Raw genomic sequence first — 15,266 nt, 5'->3', positions numbered from 1 at the left:
CTGTACAGCACCTTTTGCTTTTTTTTTTTCCTGTATGAAGCTGATTAAAATGGATGTGCGCCAATGCCTACCAGTATCCATCTTAACAACTGGTGAGGACGCCTGTCCCTGGAGGGCCGACCCCTCTGTTTTTCAAACCCAGTCACAGGTTACACAAAGAATTCTCCCTCTGAGGCAAGCCGTGCTGACAGACGTCACTGATAGCTGACAGAGAGGTTTTGCGGTGGATGCATGGGAGTGCCCCAGGTGCGATGCACATACTCACACCCTCGATTAACTGCCATCTATTAACTTGTGTGTTTTCCTGCCAGGCTAGTGCCTGGGAGCAAGGCCCAGTCATTGGGTGTAATTGAGCCAAACTCCCTTTAATCAGATGGATTGAGAGGCCTGTGCCCTAGAAGGGAACCAGCTTTTTACAGAACAGTCCACCATTTATTCCATCCCAGCACAGGCAGCCTAAAATCAGTCCCAGATGAAGGCTTTCCTGTGGGGATTAGGTGCAGCTGCAGCACCGCTAACCAACCCAGAAAAAAAAAAAAGCCACAGAAATATTTGAACGACAGTTTGACCTTTTTCAGTTGTTTTTTAACTTCACAGAGAATCGAGCATTTTTCTTCATGCTCACCTCAGAAATTAGTTTTAAAGGCGAAGAGGAAGATAAGACTACTGTACGATATTCAGTTGATCCTCAGGGTCAAAACGACAGTTCAACTCCCACATCCCCCACTCCAGGATGGCCTTGGGGGATGATATAGGGTAAAGATGTGACCGCACACGTTCTGCCAAAGAACCTGAACTCCGTTTGGTGACAGTTGAAACAGAGAGTCTGGAATCTGTTAATCTTTTGGGGTTTCAGTTTGTGATTCAGTAGAGGGTGAGTTTGATCAGTGCAGGAGTATGAAGGAGGAGGAGGAGGAGGAGGAGGAGGAGGGAGTTTTGAAGTCCCCTTGCTTATCATCTCTCTATGAGCTCTTACTGTCATTTTATGGAGACTTTCATGGCAGCACAAACCTCTATTTACTCCGTAGCACCTCATTGAAGAAGTTTTCTGTTTCTTTTTAAATCTATGTGAACAGCCAACAGAGTAAACATCTTATTATTCATGGACCATGCTAACTTCTTAAAATCAAAAGTCTTTCTTTATCTTTATCTGACCATCTATTTCAGACACCTTCTGCCTGCCGCCATCCGTCCATCCTGTTCCTCTCCTGTCTTCTTGTTTCTCTCCTGTCCTGCACATGAAATGGAAGGAGGGAGTTGTTTTTGAAGATGCTGTTGTCTGGGATTCTAATTGAGTTTTGTAATTTTTTTATTTTATTTTAGAGCACAGCTTAATGGAGCCTTTCAGAGCTGGTAAAAACATATGGAAGTATGTGGAGCTTTTGGCAGAGTATGTTTAATATAATTCACAGAAGGTTTTGATTTCATTCCACAGGTATGTGCGTTTTGTGTGAACTCGCCAAAGAAGGAAAAATAGAAAAAATCTCCCCCTCCCACTTTCAGCCACCTCCTTCCTTCCTTCCCACCCCCTTCTTCTGTTCACCTTTATTTTTTTATGGCTTGGAATAGAGTTTCTGAGAATGTGTCAAGCTGCTGTGCATTAGGTGGTAGTTTAGTATGTCTTAATTCTGTTAAAGTAATTGCGTAGATGACTCAACCCTGGATGGCTTTTTTTCTGGAATTTCTCTCTAATTTGTCTCCATTCTGGAGTCTGAAACGGTGTCAGACTTCAATTTCTTTTTTTTCTCTTTTTTTTGCAGAAACAGCAGCAGAGTTACACTTACAGCTGCTGATATGGGTTTTCAAACATCTGGAAAAATTTCTTTTTTCCCTTTTATTAAAAAATTGCTGGCAATAAATCTTTTTCCAACTCATTCCAAGTCCTTTCCAATACTTTTTCTCCTGGTCTGAGGAGTAGACAACCAGATACTTAACATTTGGTAGAGATGTGAAGAAGGCTTATTTATATTTTATTTAAGCAGGCAGATCTGAGATGTGACTGAGTACACAAAATGAAAAAGAAAAAAGAGAGCCATAGGCATTTCTTCAATGTTGAAAACAGCTCATGCACAATACATGCATAATATAATAAAATGTTATGTAATTATCCTGAATATTTTTACATATTTCAATGCCCCATAGTAAGATGATTTAATTTGTTGCTTTCAGGTTCTTTTACTTTTACACTCTATTTAATTTGTCACTCTGCATCTCGCTGTCTTTTTATTTCATCTGTTCTTACTATGCCCCTATTCCTCCTTCCCAGCTCTCTTTCAACACATGTGTTTGTTTTATAAGGCTCATGATTGCCTCTTTCATGAGAATCAGGAACCGTGGCATGGCAGAGCTCCCGTTTTAAAATCATGCCTTACTTTTGGACACCAGTCACCTCCTGGAGGCTTGCCACCTCTCTCCGCTGTGGTGGAAAGAGCAATTTGAACGATGGAGAAAAGTGTGTTTCCCATTAGCAGATCATCTCCGTTGTCCCCCACCCGACCCATTCGGGCCCTACGGCCTGGCCTCCTTCAGTACCTCTGGGAATGCTGCAGTTTGGCAGCATATTGTAACACACCTCATAGGCTTGCAAAAAATAATGAAGCTACAAAGAAACTGATGGAGAAACTGCCACATTGACAGACACAGACAAGGGGTTTCTCGAGGGGACAGAAATACACAGTCCATGATAACACATGACAAACTTTAGGTACTGTATTTCTAACCTCTATTGATTTGGAAACATGAAAGTCCACTTGAATGAAATTGGTTAAAGCCTCCAAAGCAATCCATAAAAGTTTTTGTTCAAATTTTACATGTTAGTTTTGTATTTTAAGCTAAATCAATGACATCCACGTGAACCATGTTCATATTTTGGCTCTTTTCAAACTTACTTCTTTACCTGTAGAGGACAAAACAGTTCAGGCAAACTTGGCTTTGTCCATTGAGTTCCGATGCATTTGCTGACATCTGTTCCAGTGCTGCTGCTGCTCACACCCCATATGTGACTTATTTAACTTTCTTGTGTGGATCATGAGATGCTCCATTTTTCATCCACACCAATCCCTACAGCATTATCTTTCTGTCCACGTTGACTTATCTCATCCGTCCATTGCACTTTCCTCCAGAACCAAATAGAGTTTATTGACTTTTTGGAGATGGAAACCCTCTCTGGAAGATTTGTTGCTTCAAATTCAAGAGCTGGAAATCTGTAGCTGTTCAGAATGAGTTTTTGGACGGAAAGAAATTCTTTTAATTGTCTGTACTGCCACACAACCCGATACTGATCACCACCTAATTTGGTGTGAATGATTGATGATGACAGTTAGAAAAGTAATCAATCTTTTCACCCGTCCAGTTATTCGTCTTTCTTATTTCTCTATTTTGTTTGTGACATTTGAGATCAGAAATCCAATATCCATCTATTTTTGCACACCAAATTAATAATTATTTCACAATAGTACCTTAATATTAATTAATGTAGAATTCCATTGTGGTTTCTCCTCCAGAATCACATGAGAGCATGAATCCTGAATCCATTATAAAGCGTGGCACACCTGCTAAAGAGATGCTTGAGCTATCTGTCCTTAGATATTGCTTTGAGTACATGCCATTCAAACAACAATCACAGGTTGATTTCAAAGTCATCCAAAAATTAGTTGTGATGCTAACGACAGTCTCTTACTTCCTCCGGCAGTGACTTTTGTCACAGATAATTCACCCATGAAAATCAGCACAGCACTCATCCACATCCATCCCAGCACATTTTCCCCTCATTTTAGTGAAAAGGGAAACCAGACCAGACCTTTCCTTTTGTATCACAGACACAGCAGGGTAGCCGGGTCTTCTGTGCATTGTATTCTCTTTTATTAGCATATTTTAATGATAGAAACCAGTCATCAGCCCATCATTGCCACGCCAGCTGCCTGAAACTGAAACAAAAGAGAAATCTGTATCAGAGGGGCTCCCCTATTGGTCAGTCACAGGTGGGCCGCATGTGCTCCTGGATGATGTCACTTCCCATGTGGGCCCTATTTGTCTACCCACACTGTGAAAACATGTCCATGTCAGTGAGCAGGAGTAATAGGCCACGCTTAGTTTAATGGGGAAGTGCCGAGGCATGCTGCTGCTCACCATTTCTCCATGTGTGTGTGCGTGTTAGTGTTTTTTGCTACATAAATTATGACTGGAAGATCATGATGCCGTACTGTGACACTACTGTCTTTGTGCATCAGAGGTTGTTATATGCAGTTTTGAGCAACTCTGTGTTGAATGAAGCATTTTTATGTACTTCACATGTGCACAATGGAGCACATCGCTGTCTAGATGGACAGCAGAGAGCAAAATCTGAGCAACTCAACTGTTAGGCAAATCTGTCATGTGTCATTTGAAATGTTAAAACAACAAAATATGGTATGTATCAAGATCGAGTGGCACAAGCAGAAATTACAAGGCAAATAAAAAACCTTTTTCTCCAAATGAAGTTTAGGGCATGAGAAGAATATGTGGAGGAACCTCTCGGGGAACAACAACTTGTCCTGAGTCTTTCTGCTCTCAAAGAAATCTTTGGACTTTCCTGGTCTAAAATCAGTTCAATGTTCTCAGTTTGAAGTCAGCTTCGATTATTTCATTTAAGTCAATTATTCAGTCAACCATTGTATGACTCTTATGTGGGGCAGGGGTTGTTGAATTGCTAAATTGCAGGAGGTAAAGGTCTTCTCAGTTTGGAGTATAAGCTTTCTATTGTGTCTTTGTCGTCTTTTGTGCAGTACTTTTTGTGCTTGTCACAAAAGATGAAGAAAATAGAAGTTTTTACAGATATTTGAATTAAATGAGTGTTTGACAATAAATTCAAGGTATTACTTGTTCTGGGTAGACTTATCATGTTAATCTGCCATTTCAGATTAACAAATTCTATGATTTAGTGTTAGGATACACTACCAGTGTTCGCTGGTGAACCAGACTTAAGTAATGATGAAGAGAATGACTCTGATAAAGGCTATGGATTTTCTGACTCGTTGCTCCAGTTGTGAAACTCTCCAGAAAGGGGTTCCTGTCCTGACCCATTATCTTTTGAATGATTGGTGAGGACAATATAGGGGCGCTGTCCCAATGCGCTTTTTCTTGCCTGTGTGTATGTGTTGAGGGTATGGGGGGCACAGGTGTCTCTTTCATTGTCCAAACATGAGGTTGAGAGCTGCATTCCTGTCATCACACTGCATAGGACACACACACACACACACACACACACACACACACACACACACATTGTATTCACTTCATGCCACGCGGTCATACACACATGCATGCCTGAACCAATCTGCCCTTCATTTATCTTTCTCTACACAAACAGACCATCACCAAACAACATTCATCATCACTCAGTGGGACTTGACAGGTTGACTGACATCAACCTGAGTACCTGTGTCTCTTTCTTTCGCCACGCATTCATGACTCTCGCAAGAAATACTCATAAAGATAGGAAGCTTTAAAATTGCAAGAATTCAAGTTTTACAAACTGATTCTACTGACTAGGCTAAAGATATCCTGTCTGTACACTCTTTTTATTTCCGTTTTCCTTCCAAACCAGAATTGTTTTTTCCCCCCACAAAACAGACCTTGTATAATTGATGTGCCGTCTCTTTATGGCACCTACACGTTCACTGTATTCTACTGTTTTTCCATTCCAATGGTCACCAATTGTATGCCCACTGTGTAGCCTGAGTCTAATATTAAGGGTGAAAGAGCAACTCCTTCACAAAGCTCCTTAGACAAATTTGTCTGACCAATAGACCGACCTTAAGGAAAAGGAAGGGGGCCCAGTTGCAGGGAATTATTTAAAGTTACTTCGAGCCCAAAAGGACAAAGCTGGAAAAATGCTGGGTCTTTCACTCTGACCAAACTGGGTGGTGTTCTAGCATAGTGAACCTTTCATTAGCACTGGGCTGGAAAGAAAAAAAACAAACCCAATGAATGAGTAGCGATAGAAATTCATGCACGTGTGCTGTGAGGTGGCCTGCATTGTTTCTAACTGTTCTTTAAAATCCTGGCCATTATCGTCAGTCCACAGTCTACTGATGCTGTGAGACTGCAGGGATCCACAGCTGTGAGCTGACAGGCTGTCTGTCTCCACTGGAACGCTATAAGCTAACCATTGAAGTCAGTTTTATTTACATAGACCACATTTACAAATCACATCACCTCTGTCGGCTTTGAAGTCCATACTTTGCACAACAAACTCTGTGCTTCAGCCATTGATTAACAAAAGGCCACCTCCCACCACCACCATATACGCAATAATATACAAAATGCGTAATGGGACACCCACAGCTGTTGGTCAAGATCCAATATCTGCATGAAGCAGCAATCTAGAACCAGAGAGAGTCCCGTTGACCAAGAGGAGTCTGAGTTAAAGAGTAACTTTAAGGAGAGGGGAGAGGGAGAAACACGCTTGCAGCTCCTTAACTACTGTCCATTCATGTCTTCTGAAGTCTCTGAGCTCTGCACATTTCACAACAACACATTAGAGAGAATGATGAATACCTTCCCTCATCCAACCTACTAGCCCCCAGAAGAGACACTTTGCTCTTCCGTTAACTTGGGTAGAGGAAGGGGTCACATTTCCCAAATGTTTTCTTTATTGTCTCTGCCTTTGTTGTGGAATATTACATATTATAAGTTTGATGTTATTCTCTCTTAGCCATCTCCTTTCTAAGCTGTTTTTCCAATGTATTGAATTTTATTTCCTATCATGTTACTGTGTCTGACAAGAGATGACATCAGGATATTCAAACATGAGGAAATTGCATATTGATTAGGGCTCCACTTTTAATACTGGAAAGTTGTTTGTTTTGGTCAATTTTGAGGATTCGGTAACCACTTGTTTTGAATATTGACACCTAAATGCTATTTTTATTCATGGACATGCTTCAAGTTCTGTATATTGTTAAGTATTTTGTTCCCTGAGCATAGCCAGTTGCAGGGAGCATCAGAGTTGAATGGAATGGCATTATTGCAGCACATTGCAAAAAGCTCTCTAACAGCAGAGACTCCCTAAAGAGCAACAAGGAAAAATCTAGTCCATAATAAAATATTTCTGAAAAATAATATACATCATGTACGCATGTTTCTTTTCCTGGACTTGGAAGCAATGTCACTTATTCTACCACTCTTAAACTAATGTTTCATTCTCAAGAGAAAATCTTTGTGTTGTGACAGTAATGAAGACAGTGATGTAGTGACTGAAGATGAGTTGCGTAGAATAGATGTAACAGATCGTTGTTCTTGGATGGAAACAGATCAACAAAGTAGCAACATACCTAAAGCGAGACAAAGAGTGAAAAACCGTGTGTTGCTACTGAGAGGGATATGGCACCGCATGCTCTGCTTTTGACCTTTTTAGTGGGTTTATATAAATTACATCCCTTACGAGGGAAAATATGTGGTGGTTAAACTGTAGAGGACCCCCACCCGCCTCCTCTCTTTTCCTCATGTCTTTCTGCTGTCGTCTACTCTCTTTCGATGGCGCTCCATCCATCTTTCAGCCCTTCCTTCTAAGTCTTCTACCTTAAGTTACTCTTGTTATTAATTCCTCATCTCTTCTAAATTGTATTCCTTGGTTTTCCCTTTTTGGTCACACCGTAATAAATCCAGTTCATTTTCTTCCATTCATCACTTTTCCCTCCTCCATCTCAGCCCTCTACTTTTATGTCTTTATACCCCCTTCGCTCCCACAGCTATGCTATTTTCTGCTGTGCATGGAGGATACATTTAGCTTGTGGTTGCTTGGGAAGCAATGGCTGCATTAGTTTTGGGGGTCTGGTGATTCGCTGCCTCCACCTATCCACTGTGGGCTCTTAACTATGCTGATGCAGACTTTCCACTCTGGCGAACCTGTCGACTTGGGGTGCCTATGGGTATGTTCAGACTCCATGCCCTGACGCCATGGCCACATCATGGGATGGCTGGCAGGCACGCACTCTGGCACGTGGCGTCAGCCTGTCCAGTGGTTGTCCCTGTTTATGTTTGTCTTGTGTGGTGGCAAGTTTCTTACTGCACTGTAGTGACCATAGCACCACACGGTCCAGCACACGATCCTCTCTCTCAAACACGGAGACATGTCCGCTCCGACCCTGACCAAACCTTGGACAGTTGTGGGTTCTAAGTGGTTTTTGGCATCTGTCTCTGCAGCTGGGCCGGACGGTGGTGTGCTGTGGATGTGGGTGAGAGTTAAGAGCTTTGGCCCTACTTAAAGGACTGCACTGCTGGTTGTGTATGTTTTCACTCAAATTATGTATACCAGTACTATAAATTACTGCTTATCATTTACTGAATACACCAAAAATCTTTTGTATGACTTGATCAGAAAAAGGTGAACTTGCTCGACTTAAAGCTTGGGTCATTTTGCTAAACCGGTGCTGTTCGTATTTAGTCCATTGACTTTTTATATGGAAGCCATATTATTGTGTTTTTGGAGTGGCAGCCGACTTGGACCACTTCGGAAAACTTTTGTTGGTTCTGCCTTCAAAAAATTTAAGCTGGTTTAAGCATTTGATTTATGTGATGTCAGCTGAGAGAAATGCAAGAGCAGTTAAACATACCATGAATTTGTGAAAAAAACATGGATGCAGCATTGGAGGTGGCCACTTTCAAGTGAAGAAATTACTCAGATGAAAACACACTCAATATGCTCCATATGATCCCCAATATCAATGGCAGAAATTAGAATAAATTACTCAATTGTTCAGCTACTGTAGATGTGAGCAAAGGTGTTTATATTGGATGAAACCCAATACCTGCAAGATTGAGTTGCTACACTGAATGTGACATGGTTGTCTTAAAACTACAGCACTTTCCTGAGGGCTTAACAACTACATTTGTGATATATACATTCGTGAATGACAGTTAGGTGACTCATATATTACATAAACAGTCCTCTAGACGTTTTTTCACATATACTGTATGTACCACTCCTGTTGAAACCCTGGCCATCCAAGTGGGGATGTATTCTTCCTTTATTTCTTCTTTGGATGTTTCTTGCACTAATTGCCTTTATTTTTGAAAGTTTTTGATGTACAGCATTACATTAAATGTGACACTGGGACAGCCTTAGGCATTTCTCTGTAATTATATTTTGACAAAGCTAAATACAGTCGGCCCTTTGGCATCTCTATTGTCAACAGGATTTTTTATCCTTGTTAATAAATACCATTCTGTTTCCAATTATACTTCCAGGAATCAAGTTGCCATTCAGTTTTTTTGTGTTAGATATTTTTCTTTTGTTTGTTAAATACTTTTAATCCGTCACACATATTTTAGAGACAATGAACAGTCCTGGATTTACATTTATGGATTTGTTGAAATATACCTCAAGCACAAAAAGAAAAAGTAGACTTAAGACTATTACAGAGCTATAAAAGGACAACTGCATGTCTCGGTCTGTCTGCATGTTGAGGCCTGACTAGACCGGATATGTAAACCAGAATCCTAATTACCAGACAACAGCCTGAAAAAATGAGCCTTATCCTGGTCTGTTAGTCATTTACTACCTCACTGCTAATCAGCATCCAGACACTTGTGACTGTCCAGAGCCTCCCTCCGGACAGGATTAGCAGATCCACATTTATGTGTTCGAGTGTAATGACTCACTCCAAAGCACACACCTTCCTCCATTGTTAGCAGTTAGAAACAAACAGGTGTTTGTTGGCCAAAAGCTGGCAACCCACTCCTGTTAGGAGTTCGAATGCAAAGGTCAGAGGTCACATGACCTTAAGCCCACAGACAGCAGGATGTTTGAGATGGCCTTCACATTCTTGTCTGTGAGCACTTGTGTTCTGCTTGATGCGTATCTGTTTGGGGGAACTGGAATTGGTGTGATTGATACGGGTTGTGGAAGTCAACCTTTGTGCCAGAACACATAGCACAGCACACTCTGTTCATAAACATGCGCATGTTAGCTTAAGGCAAACTTGTCTGTCAAGTGGTTTCTGTAATACAGATCTGTGTAACTTTTTTTTTGTTCTTGTTCCAGAATTTGTTAATGAAGATGATTCATAAAAGCTTTTAAAACTTCATTGAACACGCTGTAAAAGATCTATGTAAATCATGTTGTCTGTCAACCACAGATAGACCATGAGCACCCACTGTGATGAAAAGGATTACAGCACGTAATCCGTGCCTGTCGCCACCTTCCCCTCAATGCACACCCAGACATAAACATTCAGCAACAGTGCAGGAATAATTAAATTCTCTCTGTATAACATATAGTATTTCACACATTGGTGTCTGTTTTTGTTTCTCAAAGGTTGCAGTTGTAATATTTCTATGAGGTATACCAACTTGCGCTTGTGTTGGTAGAGCTAATTTGAGGGAAATGTGTTTTTTTGCCTTACTTGGCCATACCCATGGAATGCCCACCCACGTTACAGCATAGCTCAGCTCAGTGTGAGATTACACAGGAGCTCCAGCAACAAACAATGTGGAATCTGCAGATGTGTATACACAGCACAGTCATGATGCAAGTAGAGTTTGAAAGTTAGCACAGGATGTGTACACAGCAGCATTTGATGAATGTGTGCTGGAGTCTTAAGAGGGATGTATCATACGACTGGATGCTTGACCCCAAACCCTTGCCTGGCTTGCTCCCTGTCAATGAGCTTTCTTGAAGTTATGGAAGCTACACTCCTGCTGTTTTGTTTTTTACGCAGCTAGGAATTTAACTTTTAAATGTCTTTATAACTCTTGGCAAAACTGAATTAATAAAAAGAAAGAAAGGCAAGTGTAGACGGTAGTTTCCCTGAAAACCGGCTACTATTTTAGCTAGATCTGTTTCCTGGTGTTAAAGGGAGAAATTTATAAGCACATGAGATTGTGTGTGGTCTTAGTTCCAGGGATGGAAGATTTAGGCAATAGTTTGGGTTTAGTCTTTGTCATTAAACTTCCAGCCTTAATTTAAGATGCAATTTTACAGCAGTGGGCAGCAAACTGCAATTACATTAATATACAGGAAACAAACAAACTTAATAGCACTCTGCACTCAGCCACCTCTTTATGCCCACTGGTTTTTGCAGGTGATTACAAGTAACTATATCTGTTAACGCTTTTTCCAGTCATTTTGTTGTATATTGAATATTGCTCAAAGGTTTGCCAATCTTGTAAGATGAAATAAAACATGAACATATATGTTGAGCAGGCTCTAGCTGTTGCAGTGACTTTATTAGATTATAAAACATCATTATTAGTCTTTTATTTTATCCTACTATTCTATTCAAATCAGGGTTATAAATACACATTGTAAAGAAGAACGTTTTATTGCCTTATTTATATAGTTATGTCTCAAACCTTTAGTAAAAGCCAATTGCATTGATGGACAAGCAGCCATCTGTCAAAGTTCAGTGGATGTGTCAACATGTCTGTGCATGGTGTGTGTGTCTGTGTGTGCAAATGCTCTTTTCACCGTTTTTTACTGCGGCCTGGTTTCTTTCTTATTTTTTATTAAAATAAAATGGTGGATAATGACAAGGATAAAATAATGGAAAATTACGTCAAATAACTCCAGTCATTGTTTTCTGTCAGAGGATGAAGTTGATGATTTTGGCCCTCATCTGTTTTGTCATCGGTCGCAGGTGCAGCTGAATATGGGCTTCATGGGAAAGTGATATCTTCCTTTTTGTTTTGACCCACCGTACTGTTTAATTCACAAAAATATCTGTAACCAGAGGCTTGTAGGCAGACCAGAAGTAATGACTGATCGCCTTTACTGTCACTTGTCTTGTTGAGGAGTCAAAAGAAAGCATTGCATCAATACCAACACTTTTTGTGGGACTATTTTTTGGTGACGGTCACTGGAATTCACCAGAGTTTTAAAACTGAGCCCCTCACTTGTTTCAGATGTTTGTAACTAGTAGCTAAACGAACAGCTGCTCAAACCAACAATACCTCTTAGGACAGCTGTTTTCTTTCCAGGCCATGCGAGCTGATTAACCTTGCTCAGGGCAAGCTGGCATTCAATCCTCTGCACACTCATCAGAGTCCTCATGGCTACTTTAACGCTATGTTTTGTTTGCACTTCAATGCTTTAAAAAATTGAATGTGTGCCTAGTCATATGCATGCTTACACATAAACTCACTGCAGCCTCAGTAACTCAAGAGTACATGACTGATGGTGAACATGCTCTTCTGTTCAATCTACTCAATTTCATTTAATTATTTCCATCCCCTCCTTCTCATTTTACACTATTGTTTGGATTGTCACATTTTTAGTTGTTTTGTCCTCCTTGTAGTTCGTTTTGACGCGTGTTTTTGGTCTTTCTTCAGCTTTTACTCAGAATTTAATTCATTTTATCCACTATGGACTATTAGTGCCTTTAAGTTAGATTCTGTTTAAGGTTCTGCCCCCACATCATCTTTAATCTTGATTTTGACCAAGGAGTATTTTCTACTGAAAACGTGAGTTGAACTCCGGGAAGTAGAGGCTAAGTGTCTAATGATATCTTTCACTGTTGAAAACACACTCGTGCTATATTAAAGAAAGTTGATCTGGATCTGTCGCTTTTATCGAAATCTTCTCCAGAACATAATGGGTTCTGTCTTGGCCAGTGCCCGAGCCATTGTCCAAGCTTTGTGGGAATCTAACCAGCAGTTTTTCTGTGCTCTTGCTAACAATCCAGCATACACAGACACAAGTGAAAACACAGTCTTTTTGGCAGAAATAATGATTCTTAGCTACAAGCTGCAACTGTTATATTGGTTTATGTTTTTACAGGGACAGTATTTACAATTATTGATACAATTGAAGCAGACAATTGACCATGACACAGCCTATAGGATGAGGTGGTAGAGTTTCAGTTGTGTCCGGGTTACTCTGTAAACATGGGGGCTGGACAATGTTAAACACTCAACAGATGTCTGTGCTAGAGGCATCGGATGCAGCACACCACATTTGACCAAATATATACATAGCTTGCCCAACCCTACCTTCCGGTTTTGGTCAATTCTGTTTTGGCCAGGGGCCGATCTGGAATAGACCTGGATTTGCGCCACATTAGTCCAGAGTCTGTCAAAATATACATTACTTACCCATCAGAACCATCCAAATGTTGAATAATAATAAGTGTAATTCTACTGTAAGGAGAGACAGTGACTGAAAAAGACAAGCCAAGGTCACAGGAAACTATCTGCACCAGTGAAAGCACGGCTATTTGTTTTTATATCTAATAATCTACCATACCCAGGAATGTAGAATGAACTGCATGTGTGCCTGCGAGTGTATATTACCAAGATCTAATCCAAGGAAAATTCCTACTTTTCCTCTTTTTGCCAGTTTTTCCCTCCCACTTCTTATTTTCCCCTTCACTCACTTTTTGTCAGAACAGCATCTGGGCCACCTGCTGGCAAAAGCAGGCAAGCTGTATGGCATGAAGGAAACCAGAGAGACGTCGCCCCTAGTCTGTTATTAGTACTTCAAAACGATTTGAAAGGAGAGAAGGTGGGATTTGGGGAGGCTGACCTGGAGTGTGTTCAGTAGAGAAACAAACTGAGGGCCAAAAACTGGAACCAGAGGACCAGGTTTAAAAACAAAGTGGTGACGTGTTTTCTTGACTCAGCTATATATCTCTCTCTCACACACTCTCTCTCTCTCTCTCTCTCTCTCTCTCTCTCTCTCTCTCTCTCTCATTCACTTCCGTTATTTGTTTCATTGTTGATTACCCTGAAGCAACATCATAGAGTACTTTTGGAGATATTTGGTGGTAGAAATATTTAATAAAGCAGTCAACATTTTCTACTGCTGGCATCATGTCTATTTTGATGATATGATTCAACTTTTGTAGTTAATGATGACTTTAGTGTTTTCTGTTATGACTTTGGTGGAGTTGATTTTATGCCCCCGACTGCTGACTGAAAATGTTCTTGGCTGGGGTGAGGGAGAAGTTTTGAGGTTAGTGGGAGGTCAGCTCTTATATTTGGGAAGCAGGGCTTCTTGGAAGATGGAAAAAACAGAGAAAAAGACAAGTCCATTAAATACTGTATATGATTAAGAAGTGCGGGGAGAAAAAATGCTCTCCTTGCAGTTTCACACATCATCTTTGGCTGCCTTCCCTGCAGCCGAGAGTTTAGAAACAAAAAGAAAGAAGGGAAAAGAGACAAGAAGTGAAAAAATATTTACTCTGATGTAATTTGGTGTGGAATTTTTCAGGTTCATAATTGTAAAAAAAAACTCCCTTGAAACTACAATAGGGCCATTGAGCAGCACAGACTGAGGGCGAGCGTCAAATTTGGCTCTCATCCAAGGACCAGGTTTCTCTTAAAGCTAGAGGAAGAAAAGAATGACTGTTTTATGGAAGGGAAGGAGAGAAGCAGACACATGAACACACACTACCTTTGTTTTCCCTTGAGAAAAATCCATGTATTCTTTCAGCTGCCAGTGTTATTATTTTACTTATTTGATATCATCAAATCCACATACCCTATCATTCCTTTGCTGTAAGTCCCTTCATTGAACATGCATGAGCTCACAAGTAAACCCAATCCAGTGTACTCTGTATCTTTTTTTCTACGTTTGCCAAAAGTAAAAATAAAAATTCAACTCCATTATGATTGTGTTCCTTCACTAATTCAGATAAACAGTGGAGGAAGGAAACATAAGTTGGAGTTTATTATACCTTCAGGGGGTGTACTGTTATTTATCAGAAAGTTTGCTCACCTTGGTCAAAGAAATGCTGAAAATGCCTGCCTGAATGGAATGGTGCTGTTTTACGTGTTTGTGTTAGCATGGAACCCTACAAAACAGCTCCCAGCTACGGAGCAGTTATGTTTGTGCATTTGTTTTTAAGTACATGTTTTCATGAATGCTGCATCAGCTCCCCACCAGAACCCTACCTATAAAACACATGGGTGGTCAGCCTGTTTATGGTGTGGGATTGCAAACAATGCTTATCCGTTAGGCTTAGGCCACTGAGGCATCTACAGTGGTTAAATTTACTCACAACTTTGAACAGAGGGTTGTTAATAGCCTTGATTTGCATTCTGCCAGCAGTTTACTGTTGGAGATGGAGAATTCTAAGGCCTTTTCCTCACTGTAATACATTCAACACTTGTAAAATATTTGGGGGCAGTGAACTGTTTAAAGCAGTAAAGTGTCAAATTGAGTAGACCATTTGTACATTAATTGCACCATCTTGAAATGATCTTAGGGGCATCTGTCTTTGTGTTGGTCCCTTACTCTTGTGCAGACAAGTAACTGTTAGATGGATAACCATCGCGTTTTCTGTAGT

The 15,266-nt window shown here is 40.5% G+C and overlaps 1 protein-coding gene across 2 annotated transcripts in view; it reads left to right on the top strand.

Annotated features, from left to right (window-relative positions):
* LOC137609086 (mitochondrial import inner membrane translocase subunit TIM16-like) overlaps nt 1-15,266 on the top strand; it is a 104,357-nt gene that overhangs the window by 36,605 nt on the left and 52,486 nt on the right. The gene's annotated exons all lie outside the window — the stretch shown is intronic.

The sequence above is a fragment of the Antennarius striatus genome, chromosome 16 (genome assembly GCF_040054535.1).
Source record: "Antennarius striatus isolate MH-2024 chromosome 16, ASM4005453v1, whole genome shotgun sequence".
NCBI lineage: Eukaryota > Metazoa > Chordata > Actinopteri > Lophiiformes > Antennariidae > Antennarius > Antennarius striatus.
Note: the sequence above shows the minus strand (reverse complement) of the source record. Positions and strands in the feature narration are given on the sequence as shown.